The sequence below is a fragment of the Mandrillus leucophaeus genome, unplaced genomic scaffold (genome assembly GCF_000951045.1).
Source record: "Mandrillus leucophaeus isolate KB7577 unplaced genomic scaffold, Mleu.le_1.0 Scaffold59, whole genome shotgun sequence".
NCBI lineage: Eukaryota > Metazoa > Chordata > Mammalia > Primates > Cercopithecidae > Mandrillus > Mandrillus leucophaeus.
This window is the reverse complement of record NW_012106363.1, coordinates 3,852,529-3,869,476: the sequence shown is the minus strand read 5'-3', so window position 1 is coordinate 3,869,476 and position 16,948 is coordinate 3,852,529.

Below are 16,948 nucleotides of genomic sequence, written 5' to 3'. Positions count from 1 at the left end.
TGGCCGGCCCCCTCCCTCTCACCCCCGCCTAGGCTTCTGGCCCCCCTCATAGGCTCCTCTGTAGCTTGGGGCAATGCAGCTGTTGCATGGGTGGAGTTCAGCCTGGCCCCAGGCGGTTGTGTGGGAGCAAGATGTCCCCTCCACAGGACATTGCTTTTTGGAGCAGGGCCTCTACTAGGCCAGGCCCAGCTGTGCCTGCTCAACTTGTCTGCTGATGGCACCCCTGTCTGGGGAGCACCCTGTCCGGTCCTCACCCAGGCCTACCCACTCCTCTCCATGTACCACCCAGACCTGGTCCGACCGCATAGAGATTTCCTGGTCACATCATATGGAGAGGCCCCCAGGAGGGAGGACGGGCTGCACATAAAAATCAGTTCCCAACGCTGACCTGACAGCTAGGACTTTTGGATTCAGGTCCCAGCTCTGCCAGTAGCTGGGTGACCTTGGTGAGTCATGGTACCCTGGAGGCTTCATTGGTCCCATCTGTAAAATGATGGCATTGGACTATCTTTTCTAAGCTCCTGTTGGGCTTTGACCTTGTGTGGCTGTCTCCTGGGAAGTAGAGACGCTGCTGGAGACTGACCCCGAGATAAAGGCGCCCCCGCTCCCTGTCCTCTGCCTCTCCTCCACCTCCAGCCTGAGCTTTGTCCCCAAAGCATGAGTGACAGCTAAAGAAAGCTAATGGAAACCTGCACTGCTGCAGGTGAAACTGATCTCTACCTCCAGATCCAGTTTCTCCTCCCGGCTGGCCCCCAGTCCCCCTCACACCTGCTCTGGTCCCCTTTGTTCGTTAGGCCAGGAGCAGGCCTGCCTTTCATCCACCTCCTGCCCCATTCATGCCTTAAGCCTGGGGCACCTCCTCCTCCTACCTCCTGGCTGGGGCACCATTGCTGTAGGCTGGCCAAGCGGGCACCCCAGAGCTGGGCTTTCCTCTCCCTTCCTCTCACCTGGAAAGATCACAGGGAAGGGAGATCAAGGTGGGGGAACGAGAGGGCAGGAGGGAGGCACTGTGTTCTATTGGATGCAGCAAGTTCTTAATGCTGGGAGTTTTGGCTTTTTGCTGAAGAAGGTACAAATTCAGGAGGGCTTCTTGGAGGAGGGGGCAATGTCTCACATAGATTTAGCACATGTTTGAACCCAGTGGTGCCTATGAGGAGATCCTGCTCTTCCTTTCCGGACTTGTCAGAGCCATTCATTCATTCATTTGGCAAATATTCATTGATGTTGACTCTGTACAAGGCACTGTTGTAAGTATTGGGAATACAGCTGCAAACAAAAACAAACCCCTGCTTTTACAGTTTCTATTCCTGAGCGAGGCTGGGAGAGTCAGACACAAACAAATAGATATTAGTTGGTTATGATTGCTTAGGAGAAAAATTAAAATGGGTAATGGGACACCAAGTGACCAAGTGATATTTAAATAAGGATCTCAGCAGGTCTCTCAAGAAGGTGACATTTGAACAGAGAACTAGGTGGGCAGCCGGGGGAAGATACCTTAGGCAGAGGGAATCGTAAGTGCACAGGCCCTGAGGTGAGGGGAGTGGGCCTGTGGAGAGAGTAGCAAGGAGCCCACTAGGGCTGGAGTAGAATGAATGGAGGCGAGGGTGGTAGGAGATGAGTCGAATCAGGTGGCGCAGGACCTCGTAGGCTGTGGCTGTGACTTCTGATTTTATTCCAAGTGAGATGGGGTAAGGCAAACAGCCAGGGTGCCTCTGCTTTGGGTACCCTGGATGGCTCTAGCCCCTCTCTCTTCCTTACTGCTCCCCAGGACTGGGGAGAGGTTAAGAGCTCAATTTACATGTACTCATCCATCGTCATCCACTCATCCATCCCATCATGCATCCATTTCTTTGATGATGTTTCCTGCATACTCTGTGCTTAGTGCGGCCACTTACTAGACGGCTTACCTTAGGCAAGTGGTTCGTTTTCCTTTTCTGTGAAGTGCATCCAGCAGTCATTCTTCCTTACTTCAGAGGAGCAGGACCCAGTGTTTAACTTGCTTAGCACAGCATGGGGGCACAGTGAGCAAGTGCTTCATCCATGCCTGCGAATGTGACTCATATATACAAGCTCCCTGACCCCAACCAGCTCTGACCCACTCAGGGCAGTGTGACCTGCACCCACCCTACTCCCAGGACTCCTCCCAGAGAGGGCATCACTGCCCTGTGGGCTTAGAGCCTCCTTGTGCTCCTCTCCCTACCTCCCAAACTGTCCCACCCCTGCTTCCTACTCCCTGCTCCCTGACCTCTGCCCTCTGCCCTTTACCCTCTGCCCTCTGCCTCTGGCCCCAAGCATGGGGTCAAAGCTCATCAGAATCTTCTCTCTGGGCCTCACATTCTAATTCACCCTCTTTATTTGTCAGCCTGCCTCTGTCCATCTCAACCTGGGGGCCGCTCACTCACCATCCTCTCAGAAAAGGCCGGGTGTACATTTTGTGCTATCATGTGTTGGGCCCCAACTGGGGGCACGAAGACCCAGAGACGGAACCTTAACTTCTGAGGAGCAAAGCCTGGAAAAAGCCCAGGCTTTGAAGCCCCAGAGACCTCTGGAGTCAGACATATTGAGCAAACCCTGTCCCCGGCACATCCTTGCAAGTCCCGTCATGTCTCTGGGCCTCAGTTTCTTGATCTGTAAAAGCGAATGATAACACCTGCAGAGTTGCTGGTGGATAGAGATTGTACATGTAAAGCTCCTGCATGGAGAACGTGCCTCTCAAGTGGGTGTTGAGGAGCTGGGGTGTATGTACCCACACTAAGGCAGAGGCTCTGGCTCCGGCCTGCGAGTGTGATCCCGGAAATCATTTGTGTGTGTATGTGTGTCTGGGGTGAGGAGCCATAGCTTTAGTCAGATTCTCCAAGAGGTCTTGATCCAAAAAGCTGGGGATGTGAGGATGGCATGGCCAAAATCTTAAACAGAGTCAAGAAGTCAAGTCTAAGGCCAGGCATGGTGGCTCACAGCTGTAATCCCAGCACCTTGGGAAGCTGAGGTGGGTGGATCATTTGAGGTCAGGAGTTCAAGACCAACCTGGCCAACATGGTGAAACTTCCATCTCTACTAAAAATACAAAAACAGCTGAGTGTGGTGGCAGGTGCCTGTAATCCCAGCTACTTGGGAGGCTGAGGCAGGAGAATTGCTTGAACCTAGGAGGTGGAGGTTGCAGTGAGCTGAGATTGCGTCACTGCACTATAGCCTGGGTGACAGAGCAGGACTCTGTCTCAAAAAAAAAAAAAAAAAGTAACGTCTAGAACTTTCATTTGTCCATTCATATTTTTCAAAATCAATTATTTAGACAACATGTTTTTGGTTGTGCCAGGCCCTGTAAGTCAAAGACTCACGGGGAAGCCACCCCAGTCAAGGTACCTTCTGTTTAGCCTCATGGGGACACTGCACTTGACAGCTTATGGAAAGCCTTGTCCGGGTGGTCTTCACTGAGCATTTCTGCTCCCCTGTAGGAGAGGCAGTGCGGGGGGCGCAATTTTACAGATGAGAAACTTGAGGCTCAGAGATACTGAGTGACTGGCCGAAAGTCACACAGCTGATAAGTGAGACAGAAACCACAAGCCCTGCACTCATGCCGCCCTCCTGGCATCTCAACTGCGCCACAAGGAGTGGAAAGCTGCTTGCCCTGCCAGGGAGTCCGGGGACCACACTCTCTTTCAGCCTTGGCACCAAATAGATAGTCCAGCCTCCTCCTTCTCGCCTGTGGAAGCAATGATGGCTCACAGATGCCTGGTACAGCTCACCCACTGCTCCCTGCCATCGGAACCTTCAGGGCCCTGGTTTGGCAAAAGGGGGTCCTTCCAGAAATTCCAATCACTGCCTGTATTTTCTTCCTCTTTGGTGTTGCGGGATGCCATCTGTCCTCGTTGGAAGAGGCAGCCTGGCTTTGGAGTCGAAGGTGTGGAAGGAGGGGTGCCTGGCATGTGAGGCAGGGCTGGTGGGGTTGTGAGAGATGGGGGACACCTGTGGCGGGACCCTCCCTCCCCACACAGCTCCCGCTGCACACACCCCTCCCCCTGCCACAGTCTTTTTGATGCTGCTGAGGCTAAGCCAGGCCTCAGCCCACGCGAAACTCTTCACACACACCTCCAGCTCCAGGCGGTCCCCAGGACCTCGTCAGGGGCTGGCCCCGTGCCTAGGTCCCAGCCCAGGGCGCTAGGCAGCAGCGAGGGGTGGGAGGCCCCGCGTGTTCCAGTATTTATTTATTTGAAGGCCCAGCATTTACACATACCTGGCTCTGATTACCCCCCGGGGCCCGGGAGGACGGGGACGCTGCTGCTTGGGCCTTTGATGTTCCAGAGAAGAGATGGTGAGATGCTGTTGGGAGTCACAGCTGCTGTGGGGTGTGTGTGCGTAGGGGGAGCCCTGGTGATGTCACCTCACCAGACTAAGGATGGCAGGCACCATGCTGGACCCAGGGATGACTATAAGGGGTCAGAAGTGGGAAAGAGAGAGGTCCTTCCTAGGCCGGACCCTTGGTCCCCAGCACAGTTGTCCCTACCAGGGCCACAGCCATTGCCTTGGGTTTGAAACATGGATTCCCTTTATGGGAGTAGGGGCGAAGGGTGGCAGAACCTCCTCTCACAGGTTGAGGGAGGCAAGGAGGCAGGAGCCACCAAAGCCCTGTGGCACAGACCACCCCCACACCACAGAGAGGCCCGATAAAGATCTGGAGATGGTGACACAGCCCCCAAGGAGGTCAATGTCAAAGAGTCAGGGACTACAAGGTACAGGCCAGAGACCCGCTCAGAACCACCAAGACCCACCGTGATGTGCTCTGTAAGTGGGTCCTCCTGTCTCCCCCAAAGATCCAGGGTTACCAAGGGGATGCAAACGGAGTGATAAGGGTGCTTACTCATAAGTGAATGACTGAAGAATGAATGAATGGAGATGTTGACATAGATGCAAAGACAGAAAGACAGGAGTGCATCTAGCACAGCCCGCATATGCCCTGAGTGTCCGCGATGGCTCAAGCACTGTCCTAGGGATGAGTGAATGAGGAAAAGACACGGAGAGCACTCGGGGCTATATAGGAGAGGGGTCCAGGGAAAAGCAGAGCAAGAGGGCAAAACGATTTCAGAAGCTGCAACAAGAAACAGCACAAAGAGCACCCTACGCCTTTCACTCAGACTGATCTACTGTTAACATTTCACCTCATTTACTTTTATCATTCTTTCTCTATATACATCCATATATATGTACATGTAGATTTCCCCCTGAACAATTTGAGGGTAAGTTACATCTATCATGGCCTTTTACCACGAAATGCTTGAGTGTGTATTTCCTGAAAATAGAGATATTCTCTTCCTTAACCACAGTATAGTTATCGGTTTCATAAATTTGCTTTGATAGACTATTTGATCTCATCGACCATCCACACATTCATATTCCAATTCTGTCCGTTGACCCGATAAAGCTCTTTCCAGGATTTTCCTCCCTATAGGTCACAGACGCATTGGGAGAGAGACAAAGCGGCGGCAGAGCTATTCAGAGACATTGGGACAGAGGAGCCAGACGCCAAGTGGGGTGGGGATGAGCATGTATAGGAGGGCGGCACAGAGGAAAGGAGTGGTCTCAGCAGTCCCCACAGGTTGGAATGTCCAGGGCTTACACTCTTCAGACCTTGTCAAGCCAAAGGGGTAGCCCAGGCCTAGACCCCTCAGTCCAGCAGGGCGATATGCTTCCACCTTCCCAGACCAAGGGTCTCATTTTGGAAGTGTGCTGAGGTCCATCTACCCAGCTCTCAGGAGCTTCTGAGCTGGCTCCTGAGGACTTTGGAAGCTTCCTCTCCCTCGGCTCTTTGGGATGTCAACAGAGAAAACCGAAAAAACCTGGCTTTCAAGGAGGCTTACGAAGCTGCACAGACCGGCGTCACATTCATTTGGCCTGCCGCCCTCCCCAGCACACACTTGGGGTGGGAGTGCGGAGCAGTGGGTGGAACACCACATCAGTTGTTCCAGATGTTCCAGCTGGCGAGTCCCAGGCTCGGCAGGGCCAGGGTGGCCAGTGGGGAAGTGGTGTCCCGGTCTCAGAGGACCTCCGTTGATGGGTCTCTGGGATTTATGGCGAGTGGAGTCTCCACCCAGAACTTCACGGTTCAGCTGCAGTCTTCCCGCTCTGCGGCCTCTTCTGGAAACAGTCCCCTCTGCTCTGAAGGGCTCTGGCCCCTTCCCGACACTCTTGTTCTGGCTAGAGATGGAGCCTTCCAGGCTGGGCTCCTGCCCATCTTCTCTCCTATCGTATCCCTACGCCTAGAACAGTGCCTGGTGCCTAGTAGATATCAATACATATTTGTGAAACGAATGAATGAATGAACAGTTCTTACTTCTATTCAGGAGACCAAATTAGCACATATATTTATGGTTTTAGGGCTCCACCAAACAAATCACTGGGTCGCAAATCCTGGGGTCTTAGGCTTTGTGCAGCAGTGGATGGGAGCACATTTAATCCGTCCATTTGCCAAACTCAACCACCTCCAGGCACCACCTATTGGAAAAGGAGCTGGAGAGACAATGCATGATGAGAGAGAGAGGGGTCCCAGGAAGGGAGCGACCACCTGGTCTTTTCCCTTGATGAAGAGCCAGTGGGTGGAGCTTGCAATACGACAACTCATGGTTTGACATCAAGAAGGAAGTCTCGATATATTTTGGTGTATCTTGGATGGTTTCATTGTCAATCTGTCCAGAGGCAGGGAGATGCCAGAGATGACTTCTTGACCCTCCCAGATGGCCCTTTGGGGCCTCCTGGGCCCGTCCAAAGCTCTGCCCACCAGGCGTGGGTGGCTGGACTGTGGATGGTTGGCTCAAGCCTGCATCCTTTGGACAGCGCCAACCGGGCCAAAGGTGCCCCACACATTGCCTGTCCTGGGATGGTGTCCAGGCCTTGGTCCCCAGGGTCCTCCCACCCCTGCTGGACAGCAGCCTCTCCCAGTGACTCAGCCCTGACGTCATGGGACAAGCGGAAAGGCCAAGGGCGTGGGAGGTGGTGGCTCCCTCCCTCCTGTCCTCACCTCTCTGGGTTCAGTCCCCATAACCTCCTTCCTTCCCGCCATCCCTGTTCTCTTTCATGAGCCTCTGCACAGGAGCTATTGCCCTGGCCCATGGAGACATGCCCTGTGTGTGCCCAGGTGTGTGCCAGGCCACTGTGGGTTATGGGATACAAGAACCACAGTGTCAGAGAGCTCCTGGCTCTGGATCCCACTCCCTCGCCCCTCAGCCCAGGAGTCCCACCCTAATAGAGGGTTGGGGGGCACCAGCTCCTTTCTTAGGTAACCTGGGGCACTCTCTGTTCACACTTGGGGATCTCTGTGCCATAGGCCCTGGCCTCCAGGGCCTCCCTTAGGTGTGTGATCTCAGCTTTCTTATCTCCCCTAGATGGGAGAGGATCCCTGGGACCAACACCTCCCCACTGCAGGCCAGTGCACTGGGGCCTCCAACTCTGTCCCACCTGCACCCCGCCCAGCCGCCCCCTCCTCCAACCCACTTCAAAGCCCAGAGCCAGCAGGAGCTAATTACATGCCCCCCACCCCCCTCGCTCGTTAAGTGTCATTAGCTCCAGTTTACAGATGAGGAAACTGAGACTGGGGAGGTGGAGGACGTCACCCCCTCCGTCCCCACCCTGGCTCCCGAGCCAGCACTGGCACAAGGTCCCAGGGCCCTGCCAAGACTCCTCTTCCTTGGAGAACCTGGGGGCCCAGTGCCCATCCCCAGCTCCCACTTCCTGCCTTCCCTGAGCTCTTCTCTCCTTCCCTTGGATGGAAGCTGTGGGTTTGGGCAAACAGCTGCTGAGTCCCTAGAAAGGGGTGGGCAGGGTGCCTCTCTGAAATCACACATAGGCAAAATGCAAATGAGCCCCCCAATTACTGTAGAGTCAGGGCGGTGGCACTTCAGGTAATAGGACTTGGGGAGTGGAGGGACCCCACACCTGTCCGCTCACCAGCTTGCCAGAGGCCCCTGCTGTGGGCAGGGGCAGGTGATGCTGTCACCCTGAGTGAGGCTGGGATACAGCGGGGTGGGGTGAGAGGAGGATGCTGACACTGGCATGGCTTGGGAGGGCGCCGAGCTGATGTTGTCAGCTAGGACAGCCCTGCCCTCCGGGACCAGAGAGAAACCCCGAACCTCAGCTTCTCCTCGGGAAAGCAGAGGCTTCCCTTTGTGGTCTGGGAGCAAAGCCAGCTCCTTGACCCTATTTGACTCAGTCGACTGGGGCTTAGTGGGTTGTGAGATCTTTGAGACACCCCCCAGCAAAGGGGAAGAATGCCCCCCTGTTTACAGACTGGGAAACTGAGGTCCAGAGAGGGAAATGGTTTGTCCAGTGGGATCACACAGTGTCGAGGGAAAAGCAGAGAATCTGGAGAACACAGTCAGTGAAATTAGGACTCCCGAGAGAAAGGGGCAGGCTAGGGAGTGGGGAGTGGATGAGAAGTGCAGGAGCTGTACAGGGAAAATGAGCTGGGCACTAAGCTGTCCCCTTCCCAGTGCTGGCAGCTTAGGGTAACTTTCTCTTATGGCTCCTATTGACAGATGGGGTGCCGGGCCTATGACAGGAGAGAAATACTTACCTGGTTACTAGTTGAGTTTTTCAGTATTAATGACTTTATGAACATACAAGAGTTAACATTGCAGCACGAGAGACGGAGGGCAGACTTCAGGAAGAACTTTGCACTTTTGTGGATGAGGGCCTTTGAGATAAGCGGTGACTCCAGGAGCAGGCATTCTGCCCTGCCCAGTCCTCTGGTTCCCTCTCTGGGTTAGTGGGGCATCTCTCGCATCCACCCCACAGCCTTCCCCCTCCACACTGTCCTCAGCATGGAATGAAACATCTGTGGACTTTGTCATCATGAGAAGATCCCACATTCTGGAAAACCAGAGGTGACATCACCGCAGCTTTGGACCAGGTGTGCGGCCACCACTAGCCAAGTTTTGCCCCTGCAGCTGTGTGGGTCTCAACTGTGATCTAAGGGGGAGAGCTGCCAGGGGGAGGGGGAGAAGTCAGGAAGCAGAGGGAACCAGGACCTCAGAGCCTGACTCCTGTCCCTCCCTTCTGTCCCCACCTTGTCTCCTCAAAAGGTCTTTCAGAACCTTCTAGGCCTGGTGACTCCTTGTCAGTGGCCAGGGCCGCATGATGTGACTTGGAAAGGAGAGGGCAGAAGGCAGGGGATCTGGCTGTGGCAGGACTCAGTGGGGGTGTCCCTGTCTTTCTCTGAGCCTCCTGTTCTCCAATGAGGCGTCTGGACCAGAACAGTAGCTTTTACAGGGGTAAAGGAGTCTGTGTTGTTGACCTGCACAGAAGGGCATACTAAGCCAACCCGCTCCCGGGAGATCCAGGATGAGCCTCCCTTCTGTCCATATCCGCCTCCCCTGTAGGAAACCCTCCTTGAGTCCCCACTGCCAGAATGAATCTCTCTTTCCTTGGCCCTCATCAGCAAGCAGCGAAGCTCACACATTTCTGGGGCGTGGCTCCCGTGCCTTGCATTGCTGTCAGGGGACTCCTGCCCACTCCCCACCTAGAATGCCAGACCTCTAAGGCAGGGATGTGTCCGCTCTGGAACTGACCTGAGGCTTGGGCGTCAATGTGTCAGGGCTCAGTCTCATGCAACCTGGGTGGCTACAATGCTCTTGGCTGTCCCCACTCTGGGGGAGTTTGGAGAATGTCCCCAGCTCCCAAGAAGGCCCAGTTCTTCTGTTTGGTTTGGTGACAGAGCCCCGCCCAGGTCCTGGTGCGTTACCTGTGTGCTACAGGCCTTGGGTGTGGCATTTTCCCTCCCTGGGCCTCAGTTTCACCGGATCATGGCCAAAGTCCCTTACAGTTTGAACATTACATCAAATCTATACTCAGAAACAAAATTGGTCCATAAACTGCCCTGTCCCTCCTTGGTTCATTGGTATTCACATTTGCATAAATCTGCATGGAGCATCCAACAATCTCTACGGTTCTGCTGAGTGGCCTTCTTTTGATTTTGAGTCTCATCCCTCCCCGAAGTGACCTGAGTGGGGAGCTAGTGCAATGGCCATAGACCTGCTTTTGTATTTGTGACCCCATCACTGGCACCTCATGTGTGCTTCGTAAATGCTTGTTGAAATGGAATGGCCAAGAGTTGGGTAGGTACCTGGTGGGATGGGGGTGCATGGGGAGTGGCTAACTCGTGGGGAGGTGATGGGGTGGGGTGACAGGGGGTGGAGTAGGGAAAGCAGCATGGGGGCGGTGGGGAGATGAGTCCGTTTCTACAGCCGTAGATCCGTCAAGATGATGAAATGGGGTCCCAGAGAGGTGTGATGGCTGCCAAGGCCGTAGAGCTGGTTAGCAGCAGAGTTCAGACTAGAACCATCGCCTTTTGACTCCCTGAGATGCCAGGCTGATGCTGGAGGGCCAGAGTGGGGAACTCATGGAACTCACATTCCTTGCCAGGAGCTCCTCAGAGTGATGGGGGAGGCAAGACACCAATGTGCTCAGGATATAGACACAGGGAAAGGCAACGGCGTGCAGACTCAGTGAATATTGAGGTGTGGGGATGGGGATGGGGGTCTCCCCTTCCCACTTTCCCCCCTCTTCAGGCTAAAAGGTGAGCTGTGCTCATTTCTTCAGTTACAAGGACCAGAGACCGGCAGGAAGGAGGTCCCTCTGGATGGTGAAGGGCATCCTGGGTGGTGAAGTGGCGCCTGAGAAACTGGCAGAACCCAGTGGAGAGGTAGAAGGGCAGTGAGCCACGGTCCTGATAGTCCTTTGAGATCCTAGAGGGATTCCGAGAGGGGGGTGAAACCCTCTCCCCTAGAGGCTGGAGGGAGTCAAGGAAAGCTTCCCCATCCATTGTAGGCTGGTCTCGGATCAGTCTGGTGTGGAGGCAGGGATTGAGGTCCTAGGGCTGTGACCCAGGAGGGAGTCCAGGAAGCTCTGGGAAGGGCACGTGGGGCCAGGCCACCTGCACCAGCTGGTATTCGAGGCCATCTTCCTGCTCCTCCCTCCACTCTCACCTGCCATCATCATCCTGGGCTGGCACCTGGGGTAGGGCTGAGGGGTAGGATTACATCAGGCCCCCATGCCCCTCTGAGGGGATTATAGCATCCATCCCCATTTTAGGCCCCAGGGGCAGCGCTAAGGGACAGGGGCTGAGGCTGGGGGCAGACCTAGAAATCCTCCGGGGTGCTGGGGTTCTTTCTTCAGAGAGTGAGGACCAGGGCCCAGCCAGCTCCTCCATTCTCTGCCCCTGCCCCCATTTCATCAGCCCTGCTTTGGAAGCTCTTCTGCAGGCCACTCAGAGGGGATTGGTGGGGACCCCCTGGGCCCAGGCCCCGCTCCTCCTGCCCAGGACTCTGGTGCTTTGGCTGGACACCATACCTCTCTGGATAGGGCCCCTCCTGCGGGGAGACCAATCCATCCTCGGGCTCATGGAACTCACAGTGCTTGCAGGGAGCCCACAGAGTGATGGGGGAGGCAGGAACCAGTCTGAGGGGGGAGCCAAGACACCAATGTACTCAAGATATAGACACAGGGCAAGGCAGCAGCGTGCAGACTGAGTGACTATTGAGGCATGGGGCACAGGGAAAAGGGTAGATAGGGTTCGGGTGGGAGAGTCTTGGCAGACTGCCTGGAAAGGGGGCACCTGGAACCTAAGGAGAGGAGAAGAAAGGGATGTCACCTCAGACAGTCACCTCAGATGGGCTGCCCTCCCCTCCCCGGTGCCCACCCTGGCCCTCCTGGCTTTGCCAAGTCGAACCCGTCCCAAGCCAGTTCCCAGAGAGCAGGGTGTGCAGGGGTTTCCTCAGACAGCTGCCTCGGCTCAGTGAGGGCTCAGAGGAGCTGCCTTCCAGGGCCCAGAAAAGCGAGCGGAGAGAAGTGGAGGAGGGCAGTCGGGAAGCCAGAAAGCCAGTGCCTTAGCCCCAAGCCCAGGGGCTGAGGGGGTGGAAGAAGAACGTTCAGTGCTCGCGGGACAGAGGGAGGATGGCAGGGATGCCGGGCCCAGACGCAGGCTGGGTCGGAGCCCTGACTACACTCCCCTCCCCTGTGACACCCTGGCCCACCCTGGCTCTGCCCAAAGCCGGCCTGGCCGCCAGCGCTCCCCCAGCCAAGCCAGCCCCAAAGCCACTGCCCAGAGAGCGGGGTGCCTCAGCTGCTGCGAGGGTTCGTCGGTGGAGCCTCGGTGGGGGTTGATAGGAGACTGCCAGGCGCCGCTTAATAGGATTTTAATTATACAGCTCCAGCAAGAATTTTTTCCCCCCTGGGCTTGAGCCCTCACAGATACCTCCATCTCCACCTCAGCATCTTCCCAGCCCTGGCAGCTAGCTCTCCCAGGCCCCCACTGCCTGCCCTCCACCCACCGTGGGGGATACTGGCCCATCTCCCAGGGGCTCAGGAAGGGCCTGGCATCTGCCCCCAGCAATGATGCAGAGGGTGCCTGCTCCTGGGGAGGGTCCTGGCTGGAGGAGGTCCTCTGAGCTCTGCATCCAGGACTGTGGACGGTCAGAGCTGACCCTGGTACAGGGCAGAGACGGTGCCCCCGCCATTCAACTCACTATGGACTCAATGCTCATTTTTCCAGAGTGATTCTGCCCCATGCCAAACCCTTTCACGATGACTGTCTCATGTGACGCTTACAATTCTGGGAGCTGAGCAGGACAGATAGAGTGATCATCTCCATTTTATGGATGAGGAAATTGAGGCCCCAAGAGTTGAAGTGACTTGCCCAAAGACACGGCGAGTAAGGAGTCTGGACTTCCCGCAGGTTTGCTTGACTCTGAACTTCAGGTTCTGTCCATGGCCCTGAGCTGCCATTCCCCTGAGCTCCACACCCCGTACCCCTCACCCCTCCAGAAGGAGCTAAGGGTAGATCCTCCTCCCTTTTCCTCCAAGAAGTCGGGAGCTTCTTGCTCTAAGTGTTTGAAATAAAAAGCAACTGCGTCTGCGCACCAGTGGTGGAGATGGACTTTGTACAAGCGTCGGGGTGAAATGAACATTCTTCGGGCATGAGATGCTACCTCTCCCCATGTGTGGGTGAGGGTCCCCGCTTCATGCTCTCACAGCTCCTGAATTTTGGCACCATAACCCCCATCACACTGTACTGGATTGGCTAGCAGCCTGGCTTACCAAAAGCCTAGAATTTCCTTGACACATCAAGAAAAATCTCCCTGGTACCCACTGGTCAAGCATGTAGACTGTCCCCACCCACCTGCGTTTTGCAACAAGATCCCCTCCCCTGCAGGTGGCCTGCTCCCCTGTGCCTACCCATCAGGCGATGCCAGCCATCAGTGTGTCGGGGTAACCTCATGGGCTTTCGTGGAGGCAGCACTTTCAGTGAGGCATTTTTTGGTGTGTGTTTATTATATATTTTAACACCTACATTTCAATTTTAGAATAGTTTTAGATGTACAGAAAAGTTGCAAATAGAGAATTCCCATACACCTCTTACCCAGTTTCTTCTATTGTTAACATCCTGTATCACCAGAGTACGTTTGTCATAGCTAAAAAACAAACATTGAGCCAGGCACAGTGGCTCACACCTACAATCCCAGCACTTTGGGAGGTCCGAGGCGGGAGGATCGCTTGAGCCCGGGAGTTTGAGACTAGCCTGGGCAACAGAGTGAGACTCTGTCTCTATAAAAAATTTAAAACTTAGCTGGATGTGGTGGCACATGCCTGTAATTTCAGCTGCTTGGGAGGCTGAGACAGGAGAATTACTTGAGCCCAGGAGTTTGAGGCTGCAGTGAGCTATGATCGTGCCACTGCTCTCCAGCCTGGGCAACAGAGTGAGACCCTGTCTTAAAAAAAAAAAAGTACACTACTATTAACTAAACTCAACACATGATTTAAATTTCACCATTCTTTTTTTAACGCCACGAGTAATACATTCTTGTATGAGATTCAACAGTGTAGTAAAAGAAACAGTAAAATATGAATCTCCCTTCATTCCTTCCCCAAGGCCTCTCCTGCCCCGGGAGTAATTCTTCTGCCTCCTCTCTGCAGGTACACCTTATTCCTGCCACTTTCCCCCAGGCAGTGGGTCTCAGCACGTCCGCCCACCCTCGTGCTCTTGTGGCTTGATCACAGCCCTCTCCCCTGCTGCAGTGGGTCCTCTCTTCCCTCATCCCTGCCCATCCTCTGTTCTCTCCTCCAGCCACACTTCCTCTGGGTAGCTTTGAGGAACTCCCAGCCCCCGGGACCCCCCTCCTCAGACTGCCTTTGTTTTGGTCTCCTTGACCCACAGACAGTTGGGGGTGATGACAATGCTCCCTGCCCCTCCTGTCCCTGTGACGCTCCTAGGATGCAGTAGGTAATGGGCGGTGAAGGAAGGGAGCCAGGGCTTCAGGAAAGGCGCCTGGCTGTAACTGGCAGCAGGCAGTGCCTTCTGACGCTGTGGTGGAGCAGGTAGGAAGGTGCAGAAGACGTGGTGTCTGCCCTCAGGGCCCCCCGGCCCGGGGAGGACGCACCCACACATACTCGCCTGGCTCCTGGATGGCCGTGGCCAGCAGAGCTCAGGCCATGCCCAACTATCTGTGCCCAAGGCTGCAGGTGGGACTCCGGTGGAGGGTTCTGGACAAAGCCTCTGCCCTGCTCTGCCAGATGTGGCTTTGCTCTTTTCTGCCATGGCTAGGACTCACCCCCCCACCAGAGGAGTAATATTCCAGCCTTTTCTGCCTCCTCCATACCTCCTTCACAGCAAGCCCTAGAGGGCAACTTTGAGCTGTTGCCTCAGCATCCCTGCCCTCATCAAAGCATCATCTGCTTCTCTCCCAGCCCCCTGGCGGGCGGCTGCCATCACCAGCAGCACCAAAAACTTATCCTGGCCCCCTCCCCACCGGTGCCAGCTGGTCTCAGCCTGAACTTTACCCGAGGCCCTGGGAATGGGGCTGGGGCTGGAAGGGAGCCGATGCCTGGGGTGGCAGCCTGTTCACCTGAGGAGCTGGTCCTCCTCACCTGCCGTGGGTCAGCTCATCCATCCCCTCGCCTCAGTGCTTGCCTGCCTCTGCCAATCCAAGGAAAAGGAGAAGATTCAGGTGAAGACAATGGCTGCTACCGCCAGCAGCGTCTGTGCCTCTGATTGCCAAGTCTCCTCCTGCCGCCTCACTGCCTCCCCATGGCTGCCTGGACCTTCAAGTCAGAAAGGACAGGGCAGGAAAAGGACTCTAGAGACAGGAGGAGTCCCAAGGTGTTGGGGGGGTGGTGATGGAGGGAAGCTGCCCAGGGAGGAAAGGACAGTGGTGGTGAGCCTCAAGGTGTGTGCTCATGTGACCCTGGGAAGGTGTGTCTGTGTGTGTGTTTTTACAGGCTGAGGAGGGGCCATGCCCCCCAGACCACCCTGGGCAGGTCAGCAGCAGGGGGCCAAAGCCCTGGGGGTCCCGGGTCTCCAGCTCCTATGGGGGCCAAGCTCAGGAGAAGCTGTGGAGCTGGACAGCCGGGGGGCGGGGGATTGCAGCATCAGCCTGGCTGCCGTGGCATGAGATGAAAGGCCAGGAGTGGGGCTGTTGGCAGACTGGCAGACGGACAGGCGGGGCTGGGTGAGGCGTGGGGTGGGGGAGGGGAGATAACCATCTGCTAGAGCCGCCAGGTGTAGACATGGTGGAGTGTGGGGGACGCTGGCGGAAGGTTAGCCCTTGCCATCAGGGGAAAGAGCCTGAAGCTAGAAGGGCTCCCTGTGAGGTCACCTCGTCCAGCCTGATGCCTTTGGGCCCTCAGCCCCAAACCAAGCAGGCCCTGCTTCTGGCACTTGATGCTCCTCCCTGGCCCCAGCCCCCAGCCTGTCCTCTGCATTGCACCCACCCCGGAGCAGTGCCCCAGAAGTCCAACCCAGAGTCCTCTCTGCACTTAAAGGCACAGCACTCCATGGAGAGGGTCCGCCAAACCCTGCCTCCTCTTAGTCACTAACTGCTGAGGTAGCCCAGGACTGGGTTGGTCCCTATCACCTTTTGTCCTTGATTGTGAACCTCTCTTACTGTAGTTGTATGATTATTTGTTGATGCCTTGCCCCCAGCCCCAACCTTGGAGAGAAGGTTCTAGAAAGCATGGAAAAAGCATGAGCAATGAAGCAAGCTGCTCCTAAACAGTGTGGGGTCCAGGACAAGAGTCTTGCTTCCTAAATCTCTCTCTTAACCTCTCGTTATATCTCTCTACTCACAATTAATTCTCTAGTCCAGGCTTCTAATTTTCTCACCCAGAAATTTCTTTGACATTTCCCCCTAATATGCCTCCAGCCTCCTCACTGCCCTCTGATCTGCTGCCTCAGTGGTCTCTCTAACACGAGAGTCTCACCATGTCACTTCTCTGCTCAACACCCTTCAAAGCAGTACTGCTTCCAGAGCCAGCAAGAGGAATCCCTGCCCCAGGCCCCTCATGACATGGATATGACACTGACGCTTCCTTTGTTGGAGAACCCATGACAGCCTAGGTCACGCAGGCTCCAGTACCAAGTGCTGCGTGGCGCAAACCACAGCTTCAAACTTCCGCTCTACACTTCTGTCATTACAGCAATCGGGCCCCAGTCGTGGACTTCTTGCTCTAAGTGTTTGAAACAAAAAGTAACTGCGTCTGTGCTAGCCAGTGGCGGAGATGGACTTTGTACAAGCGCCGGGGTGAAATGAAAAATGAATGGGGAGCATAACTTCCGGTTCCCAGTCTGCCGTGTAAGAAGCTTGGAAGTCACCGCTCCATCCTAATTACAAAAAATCAGAAGTAACTGAAAGAAAAAATAGATATACTTGTTAGATTATTTCTTTCAAATAGCATACATGCAATAGATTATTAATAGTTTTAAAGCATTCAAGAATAATTAAATGGATTCTTACATAAAATCTCCTTGTAGTGTTGAGCATCCCTGTCCTTATTTCTCCTTTGTGAGTACCAGAAGTACTCATAAATCAGTATAGTATTCAAATGAATGCACGTTGCAGATGAGAAACACTTTGCTCCACTAAATAATTCATATAATTTTCTTTTTTTGATAACGGAGTCTTGCTCTGTT